Here is a 10,283-nt window from a genome sequence, read left to right as displayed (position 1 = left end):
AATTTGATGCAATGAAGTGCAGAGTGATGCACATAGGGAGTAGAAATCCAAGGAAAAGGGAGAGGGACCTTGGGGTGATAGTATCTGAGGATCTGAAGGTGACAAATCAGTGTGACAAGGCACTGGTTGTAGCCACAAGGATGCTAGGCTCTATAAGGAGAGGTGTAACCAGCAAAAGAAAGGAAGTGTTGATGCCCCTATACAAGTCAATAGTGAGGCCCCACCTGGAATATTGTGTTTAGTTTTGGAGGCCGTATCTTGCTAAAGATGTAAGAAGACTTGAAGCTGTCCAGAGGAAGGCAACAAAAATGATATGGGGCTTGCGCCAAAAGACATATGCGAAGAGATTAGAAGACCTGAATATGTATACCCTAGAGGAGAGGAAGGACAGAAGAGATATGATACAGATATTTAAATACTTGAAAGGTGTTAATATAGAAACAAATATTTTCCAGAGAAGATAAAATGGTAAAACTAGAGGACATAAATTGAGGTTGTGAGGTGGTAGACTCAGGTGCAATGTCAGAAAATTCTTTTTCACCGAGAGGATGATTGATGCCTGGAATGCCCTACCAAGGGAGGTGGTGGTGGAGAAAACAAATGTGGCAGAATTCAAAAAGGTGTGGGATGAACAAAGAGGATCTCTAATTAGAAAATGAATGGTATAAAAAACAAAAAATGGCTGCATATGAGTTTGATTCCAAATGGTCCTTAGATGGCAACTCTGGCTGTATCAACTAAGGCCGGTGCTGGGCTGGCTTGTGTGCTCTGAGTCCCTCATATAGCAATCTTGTTGAAAGATAGGCTGGAGAGAGCTTCATTTGAAACTACAGTAATTTGGAATGTGAGGACAGTGTCAGGCAGACTTTTATGGTCTGTGTCCCACAAATGACAAGATGGATTCAGATAGGCTGGAGTGGGCTTTGACGGCAACTATAGTAGTTGGATCATAAGGACAGAGCCGGGCAGACTTCTATGGTCTATGTCCCAGAAACATCAAAGAAAGACCATGATCAAGTATACAATATGACGTTCATTGATGATTTAGTCTTGAACTGATAATGAATATGACTGTTGGGCAGACTGGGTAGACTATTCAGGACCTTATCTGCCATCATTTACTATCTTATTATGTTACTTGGACATTTTTCAGCCATAATGGATCAACACAAAAACATCCAGTACTAAAACTAAGACATTTTGGTCGACATGATTTAATAATGAGTAAGCCACAAAAAGTGTCCTAAATGACTAGTTGACCATTGGAGGAATAAAGGCATGGCCTTCCTTACTCCCCCAGTGGTCACTGACACCCTCCCAGCCCCCAAAGCTGTGAAAGAAACAGTACATACCAGCATCTATGACAGCCTCAGATGTTATGGGCAGTCCTGTTAGAGCAGCAAGCAGGTCCCTGGAATAGCCTAGTGGTCAGTGCAGTGTACTGTGGAGAAGGGGATCCAGGCCCATAATCCACTCTGTTACACTTGTGGTGGAATGTGTCAGCCCCCCAAATCCACCAAAAGCCTACTGTACCCACATATAGGTGACAGCTGCAACCGTAAGGGCTATTGTAGTGGTGTACAGTTGGGTATAGTAGGTTTTTGATGGGTTTTACATGATTCGCAATCAGGATTCCGCTCCCTTTATAGTACTGAAACTGTTTTAGTTACTCTTCTGGCCAAATTTAAGCAAGAAATATCTGCAGAAAAAAGTCTACTTTTCCTCCAATTTGACATGTCTAGCGCATTTGACATGGTCAACCATGACATTTTACTAAATCTCCTTGATTACTATGGGATTGGCGGAAATATACTCAGATGGATTAAAGGTTTCTTATCCTCTAGATCATACCAAGTAAAATCGAATTCAAACATATCTTCCTGGAAAGCAGTTTGCGGAGTCCCTCAGGGTTCACCACTATCACCGACACTCTTCAACATAATGATGATTCCACTGGACAAATCCTTATCCAATTTAGGCCTTAACACATTTATTTATGCTGATGATGTTACAATTTATATACCTTTCAGACACGATTTGACAGAAATGACCATTACAATTAAGATCGGTTTGAACACAATGGATGCTTCGGCAAACTCATTCCAACTGAAACTAAATTCTGAAAAGACTCATTGTCTTATCCTTTCATCTCAACACAATAAGTATAAGCCTTCAACCTTAAACATCCCAAACCACTCTCTCCCAATCTCGGATAGCCTAAAACTTCTTGGCGTCATAATTGACCGCAATCTGACACTTGAAAATCAAGTAAATTCCACTACAAAGAAAATGTTCCACTCAATGTGGAAACTTAAACGTATAAAACATTTCTTCCCACGAGACGCATTTTGCAACCTAATACAATCAATGGTACTAAGCCATTTAAATTACTGCAATGGAATCTATGCAGGTTGTAAAGAACAACTAACAAAGAAACTTCAGACCACACAGAATACAGCAGCCAGACTGATATTTGGAAAACCAAAATTTGAAAGTGCCAAACCCCTTTGCGAAAAAGTGCATTGGCTTCCCACCAAGGAACATATTGCCTTCAAGGTTTGCACTCTTGTCCACAGGATTATTTACGGTGAAGTTCCTGGATACATGTTGGGCCTCATAAAACTACCACCCAGAAACAGTACCAGCCTATCCCAAACTTATTTAAATCTGCATTATCCAGACTGCAATGGACATAGATACAAATCAACTTATGCATCCAGTTTTTCTTACATAAGTACACAACTTTGGAACGCTTTACCCAAAACCGTGAGATCTATCCATAACCATCTTAACTTCAGGAAACTACTGAAAACCAACTTGTTTAAGAAGGCCTACCCCCATGACCCAAATTAACTTTCTACTTCCTGCGACACAGCAAAATATGGACCGTACTAGACTTCTATCACCACCCCCTCTTTATTTCTTTGTTGCTTTATACTTATGTTTCTTGCATGCTTACTACTATACTATGTATTTGTATTATTGAACCGGAGCCTACCTCTACGGTATTGTGTAAGCCACATTGAGCCTGCAACTAAGTGGGAAAATGTGGGATATAAATGTGTTAAATAAATAAATAAATAAATAAATAAATAAATAAATAAATAAATAAATAAATAAATAAAATATAAGGGGGGTAACAGTGAGATGTGTACCTGGAAGCTTTTATGTGAAGTCCACTGCAGTGCTCCCTAGGGTGCTCCACTGCTCTGCTGGGATGTCTATGCGACTAGTCTACTATGAATGCTGGCTCCTGCTACATCCCAATGGCTTGATTTTGTGCGTTTTTCACTTGGACATTTTTTTTCTAAAATGGACAAAAAGGATAAATGCACAGAGCACAAAAACATCTAGCAAATAATCATTTTCGGAAAAAAAAAATAGATGTTTTGCGTTTTCAAAAATGGCTATATTTCCTACTTGAATTCTGGATGCTTTGAACAAAATGTCCAAAGTTGGACTTAGATGTCATATCGAAAATGCCCCTCCACGTTCCTATGTTCTGGAAGTGAATTGCAAAAAGCAATTTCCCAGCCAGTTCTATTCAGTTCTAAATTAATGGTCCTCAATGTACCTCTTAGAAAAGCAAAAGGAATGTATAGAAAAAAAAAGCAGAAGATAAAGTGTGACTGGAATTCCATTTACAATTTGTCATGGCTCAATACAGACATGAGCAAAACCATGCTGAGTGCTTCCAGGGGAATTCTGCCCATGTAACGAAACCTAGATATCCTTATACAACTTTTTGGGATGACCTCTTAACCATAGCAGAATAAAGCTTTTCTCTGCCAGCAACCTGCCTGGCTTTCTGTTCATTTCGCTTCCTCTTTGCAGTGTGCCCAGACCCCTTTATTCTGCCTGCATATTTCCCTTAAGCACTTTCATTCATAAAGGAGCAGAGCCTCACTTCTCATTTGCAGGTCACAATCATTACACCTGTGTATTCTGGGACTTACCAGTATTTACTGAAGTGGAAAAAAAAATCTTTATAGAAGCAAAACACAGTTATCTCTTACTATAACTATGACCATAATGAACTGTAAAATGCACAGGGATCTGTACCTCTATTGTTTTCAACAGTAAGGAAATGCAACATATCACTGACAAATAGTCAACCTTCTTCTGTAGTACAAAGTATACTCCAGTAGTTCTCATGAATATTCATTGTGGATATCCTGAAAACCTGACTGGCAGGGCAGCCCCCAGGACAGGTTTGGGAATCACTGCTGTATACAGTATTTATGATGCTTCATAAGGTCATCATACCTTTTACCATCTTTAAAGCTTCTTTCATCTCTCCGAGCTCCTTTCCCTCCAGAATATGCTTCACCTTAAAAACAAAAGGGAACATGAATTTACATGCTACTTGAGCAAGTAAGAGTACAGAATACTGTCATTGTTATTGTACGGTGCAAGTAAATGGAACGGTGGGAATCATGTGGGTGGAGAGTGGGCAGGGCTGCCACTTAAAGGGTCATGGATTTGATATACCCTCTCTCTGTGGTACAACCAAAGATGTTTACATGTTACATACAGGCACTTTCTCTATTCTTGGTGGGCTCACAATCTAAAGTGTTTGTACCTGGGGCAATGAAGGGTTAAGCGACTTGCCCAAACTGATCAAAAGGAGCTGCCCATGGTCAAGGAGTGGGAATTAAACCTAGTCCCCCAAATTCTCAGACCACTGCATTAACCATTAGGCAACGCCTCCATACTTGTTGCATTTGGGTGCCTGTGTTACCCCAGGTCTATGGCAGATGTAATTGCAGGTGCCTAAATGTAAGACTCACTGATACTGGGTTACACTAGTATTCTATCACAGAATTGGAGAGCCATTATAGAAGAGATTTTTACTGCACAGCATCAGGGCACTTAAGATGCTCTCTTTATATAATCACACCCTTATTGTATAGACTGTAGAATTTTGGTAGCTCTCCACTCTCCTTTAAAATGCCCCTACTATATTAGTATCCTTCTGGAGTTGCAACCTACAGAACTATATATAATACTGTAATTACAGTCTTAAACAATGAGTTTTAGAAAGGTTTTATTACCCTTGTGTAATCTGCCTGTTATATCCTACTCAATGTATCCTACAGTGCAATTGGTTCTCACACTGCCATGCATATCGCAATTTGAAGTCGTCAGATACGATCATGTCCGGACCCCCCTTCCTATTTGGTGAGCATCAGTACCTCAATGCCCATCACATGCTGATCTCTTGGGATTCTGCTTTCCAAATGCATGACTGCATTGTTTTAAAATTACATCTGAATTGCCCCTCTTTGGACTTTCTTCCTGTTTTACTCTTTATAGAGTATGTTGTCTGTTACAGATTGTAACAGGGCTTTTTTTGAGGGGGTACTTGGGGGTACTGAGTATCGGCACCTTTTCCATTGTCTGCTAAAATTGACCCATGAACCCCAATCTTTAATGAAAGAGCTCAGGCTCTACACAACAATTCTGCCTTGTCATAGATTCTGTGGCTGGTTGCAGGAGGCCTGGCTATTGTGGGTGGGTTCCTCAGTGATCAACCCCACCCTTGATGGGTGGCCTGGCATTTGAGTACCGGCACCTTTTTTGCTAGAAAAGATGCACTGGATTGTAATATCATCTGCAGAAAGAACCTGCCTGGCTCCTCAGCAATATCATTTGTGAAAACACTGAACAGAATCAACCCCAGGATGAATTGTGACACTGTTGACACACTGCTTGTTATCTTCCTCAGACTAAACTCTGTTCATAGCTCTGCTGTCGTCATTCCACAAACCCTATTTATTTTCTTTGGAGTCACTGGAACCACAACTTAGAAATCTCTGGTAGTCTAATGGATCCCAACCTCCACCCCCATGACCTCCGCCATGTCTCCACAGACACCTGCCCACCCATGTACCTTACTACTTCTGCTACTATTACTTATCATTGCTATAGCACTACTAGATGTATGTAGCAATGTACCTTGAACAAGAGACAGGAGTGATGCCCATTCATGCCTGCCTCCATGCCACCATCTTCCTAAAAAGCGGAACCTGACCCCATACAGTGCATTCTGGGCAGAGACTACCAAATAAGGGACAAACTTCCTTATTTGGAAGGCTGACTCAGCATGGGGCACCCCAGGATGCAGCACATGGGGTCAGATGCAGCCATTTTGAAGATGGCAGAGCAGGGGCAGAAGCAAATGGGATTTACTCCTGAGTCCTGCCTCTTATTCAAGCTATATGAGGGAAGGGTCTGAGGGACCTGGAAAAGGTGCACAGGAGGAGAGTTTGGGATCCCTAGGACTACCAGGGGTTTATGTAGGGGATTTCTGGGGGTCCACTAGACTACCAGGAATTTTTGTGTACTGTTGGAAGGAATATGGGAGTATCTCTGTGGGTAAGAGATTAGGGTATGGGGTAGATGTTTTCAGAGCCAAGAAGTGGGGGGATCAGGGCATCAAGCCATGGGGGAGGTCTTTTCTGGGGTTGGGGATCGAGAGGTCTACTAGATTACCAGGAATTTTTGGCAGGGGGCAGGATGAAGGTGACCTGGAGGGAGGTAGTGAGCTTTTTTTTTTATCTCACTTCTTCTCAGTGCATGAGCCAATCACTGCTCACACACTGACAGGAAGGGAGACATTTTTTGCTCTTCAGCACAAATGGCTGCATACTATTATTGTGGTGTGTGCTGTTTTTTTCTGACAATGAAACTTTTTGACGCTGTGGAATTTGCATACCATTAGCTTACTGCATTGAGAAACAAAATTTTTGTGTTCAGCTTGTGTTACTACTACTACTACTACTACTACTATTAAACACTAGTAAAAAAGGCCCGTTTCTGATACAAATGAAACGGGCGCTAGCAAGGTTTTCCTCGGAGTGTGTATGTTTGGGAGAGTGTATGTGAGAGTGAATGTTTGAGAGTCAGAGTGAAAGTGTGAGTGTGTGTGTATGAGAGAGAGAGTGAGTCTGGGTGTGAGTGTGTTTGTGAGAGAGTGTGTGTGTGAGAATGAGAGTGTGTGCAAGTGTGTATGTGAGACACAGTGTGAGAGAGAGTGTGTGTGTGTGGGCGAGAGAGAGAGTGTGTGTGAGACACAGATTCTCTGTGAGAGTGAGTGTATGAGACCAAGCGAGTGTGTGAGTGACCGTGTGGCACATAGAGAGTGAATGTGATACAGTGTGAGACAGAGTGTGTGAGAGTGAGAGTCAGAAAGACATTGTATGTGAGAGAGAAAGTGTGAGCCCTGCCCTCCCAATCCATGCCCATCTGTCCCCTGCCCCCTCCATTCATCCTTTTCCAGCAATTCCCCTCTCTCCCTGAGCCCTGCCCTCCCAATCCATGCCCATCCATGCTCCTCTGTCACCTGTCCCCTCCATTCATCCCTATCCAGCAATTCCCCTCTCTCCCTGAGCCCTGCCCTGCAATCCATATCCATCCATGCCCATCTGTCCCCTCCATTCATCCCTATCCAGCAATTCCCCTCTTCCTGAGCCCTGCCCTCCCAATCCATGCCCATCCATGCTCCTCTGTCACCTGTCCCCTCCATTCATCCCTATCCAGCAATTCCCCTCTCTCCCTGAGCCCTGCCCTGCAATCCATATCCATCCATGCCCATCTGTCCCCTCCATTCATCCCTATCCAGCAATTCCCCTCTCCCTGAGCCCTGCCCTCTCAATCCATGCCCATCCATGCTCCTCTGTCACCTGCCCCCTCCATTCATCCCTATCCAGCAATTCCTCTCTCTCCCTGAGCCCTGCCCTGCAATCCATATCCATCCATGCCCATCTGTCCCCTCCATTCATCCCTATCCAGCAATTCCCCTCTCTCCCTGAGCCCTGCCCTCCCAATCCATGCCCATCCATGCTCCTCTGTCCCCTGCCCCCTCCATTCATCCCTTTCCAGCAATTCCCCTCTCTCCCTGAGCCCTGCCCTCCCAATCCATGCCCATCCATGTTCCTCTGTCACCTGCCCCCTCCATTCATCCCTATCCAGCAATTCCCCTCTCTCCCTGAGCCCTGCCCTGCAATCCATATCCATCCATGCCCATCTGTCCCCTTCATTCATCCCTATCCAGCAATTCCCCTCTCTCCTTGAGCCCTGCCCTGCAATCCATATCCATCCATGCTCCTCTGTCCCCTGCCCCCTCCATACGTACAACATGGCTAATATTAAACTGCAAATATAAGCGCATACAATTGTACTATAAACAGAATCTCAAAGAGAAGAGACTCCCGTCCCACCCACGTATCCCCAGTGTGTACCCTCCCTCTCTTCATCCAAACCCCCCAAATCAGCGCTGTTGCATTTTTTAATTTAAAACAAACCCCTCTTTAACACCTAAAACTGACGCGTCATAAATGAGCAAAACACTTTATCACACCATCTTCCCAGCTCCCCCTCACCGCGTTTCCTCTGTCAGTTTATGACCCGGCCCAGCTGTTTTAAACTTCATGTCGGTCTTGATTCCTTGGAAAAATCTCTTCATGACTTAAGCTACCGAAACACAGAGCTTCTTCTTTTTAAATTTACCTCCGTGACGATTCCGGCAGCGAAGCGTCAGGGAAGGAGGCGGCGCTCCCGACGTCTAGCCTTCCCTTCGCTGTGTTCCGCCTTCTTCTGATGTCATCCTTGACGTCAGAAGAAGGCGGAACACAGCGAAGGGAAGGCTAGAGATGTCGGGAGCGCCACCTCCTTCCCTGACGCTGCGCTGCCGGAATTGTTTGGTTTTTTTCCCGCCTCGACGTCATGACGTTTGACTCGAGGGCGGGGCAGAGACGGCTGGCTGGCTTGAAGGCTTCACACCATGAATCCACGAACCCTTCAGCCTGGGAGTGACGTCAGATGGCTTCAGAACATTGTCCTCAGAACGTTGAGGGTGCGTTTTATTATATTAGATAGGGTAAATGATATATAATGACATCTATCTTAACTGAAGGTTGTAATGACTTAAAACCTTTCTATCTCCAGAACTCCTGCAATGTGATGATCTTACCATAGCCTAACAGGTAGAAAAGGTGACGGCAAAATCTAGACGGATACTTAGATGCATAGAGAAAGGAATGGTCAGCAGGAAAAAGGAGATGATGATGTCCCTGTATAAGAACCTGCTGAGACCTCATTTAGAATATTGTGTACAATTTTAGGTATCGCACCTTCACAAAGATATAGACAGGACAGATTCGGTCCAGGGGGTGGCTACTAAAATGGTCAGTGGTCTTCATCATAAAGCATATGGGACAAACTTAAATAGCTCAATATGTATACTTTGGAAGAAAGGCAGGAGAAGGGAGATATGATAAAGACGTTGTTTAAATACCTACATGGTATAAATGCAGAGGAGGCGAGTCTCTTTCAATTGAAAGAAAACTCTAGAATGAGGGGGCATAGGATAAAGGTTAAAGGGGATAGATTCAGAAGTAACATGAGCAAATACAGAAGGGGTGGTGAATTCATGGAACAGCCTCCCGGTGGAGGTAGTGGAGATAAAAGCTGTATCTGAATTCAAGAAAGTTTGGGACAAATACATAGGATTTCTAAGGGAGTGAAAGGGAGAATAGATGGTATGGTTGGACAGACCGGATAGGCCATATGGTTTTTATCTGCCTTCATTTTTCTCTGTTTCTAATATGTTTATATATGCTTAAGTTTATATTAGACTATAACAGTGATGTTAAATTAGTGGAGTGATAAGAGAATGAGGCACTGGTATTTATGTGCCAATTATACCGAGGAAGATGTGGGAGAGATTCCAGTGCAGACCAGATGGCATGCATCCCAGAGTACAGATAAAATTGAAAAATGAACTTGCAGAGTTACTGTTAGTAATATGTAATTTATCTTTAAAATCAAGCACGGTGCCAGAAGATTGGAGGGTGGCCAACGTAATGCCAATTTTTATAAAAAGTTCCAGAGGTGATTCAGGAAATTATAGAATAGTGAGCCTGACGTCGGTGCCAGGCAAAATGGTAGAGACTATTATAAAGAACAAAATTACTGAGCAAGTGCATAAGCATAGATTAGTGAAACAAAGCCAACATGGATTTAGTCAAGGGAAATCTTGCCTCATCAATTTCTTTGAAGGGGTGAATAAACATGTGGATAAAGGTGAGTCACTCGATACTGTGTATCTGGATTTTCAAAAACTGGTTAAAAGATAGAAAACAGAAAATAGGGTTAAATGGTCAATATTCTCAATGGAGAAGGGTAGAATAGTGGGGTTCCCCAGGGGTCTGTGCTGAGACCACTGCTTTTAACATATTTATAAATGATCTAAAGATGGAAATAACTAGTGAAGTAATTAA

Source organism: Microcaecilia unicolor, chromosome 1, assembly GCF_901765095.1.
Source record: "Microcaecilia unicolor chromosome 1, aMicUni1.1, whole genome shotgun sequence".
Lineage (NCBI taxonomy): Eukaryota > Metazoa > Chordata > Amphibia > Gymnophiona > Siphonopidae > Microcaecilia > Microcaecilia unicolor.
The sequence above is the reverse complement of the archived record's forward strand: the minus strand, read 5'-3'. Positions refer to the sequence as shown.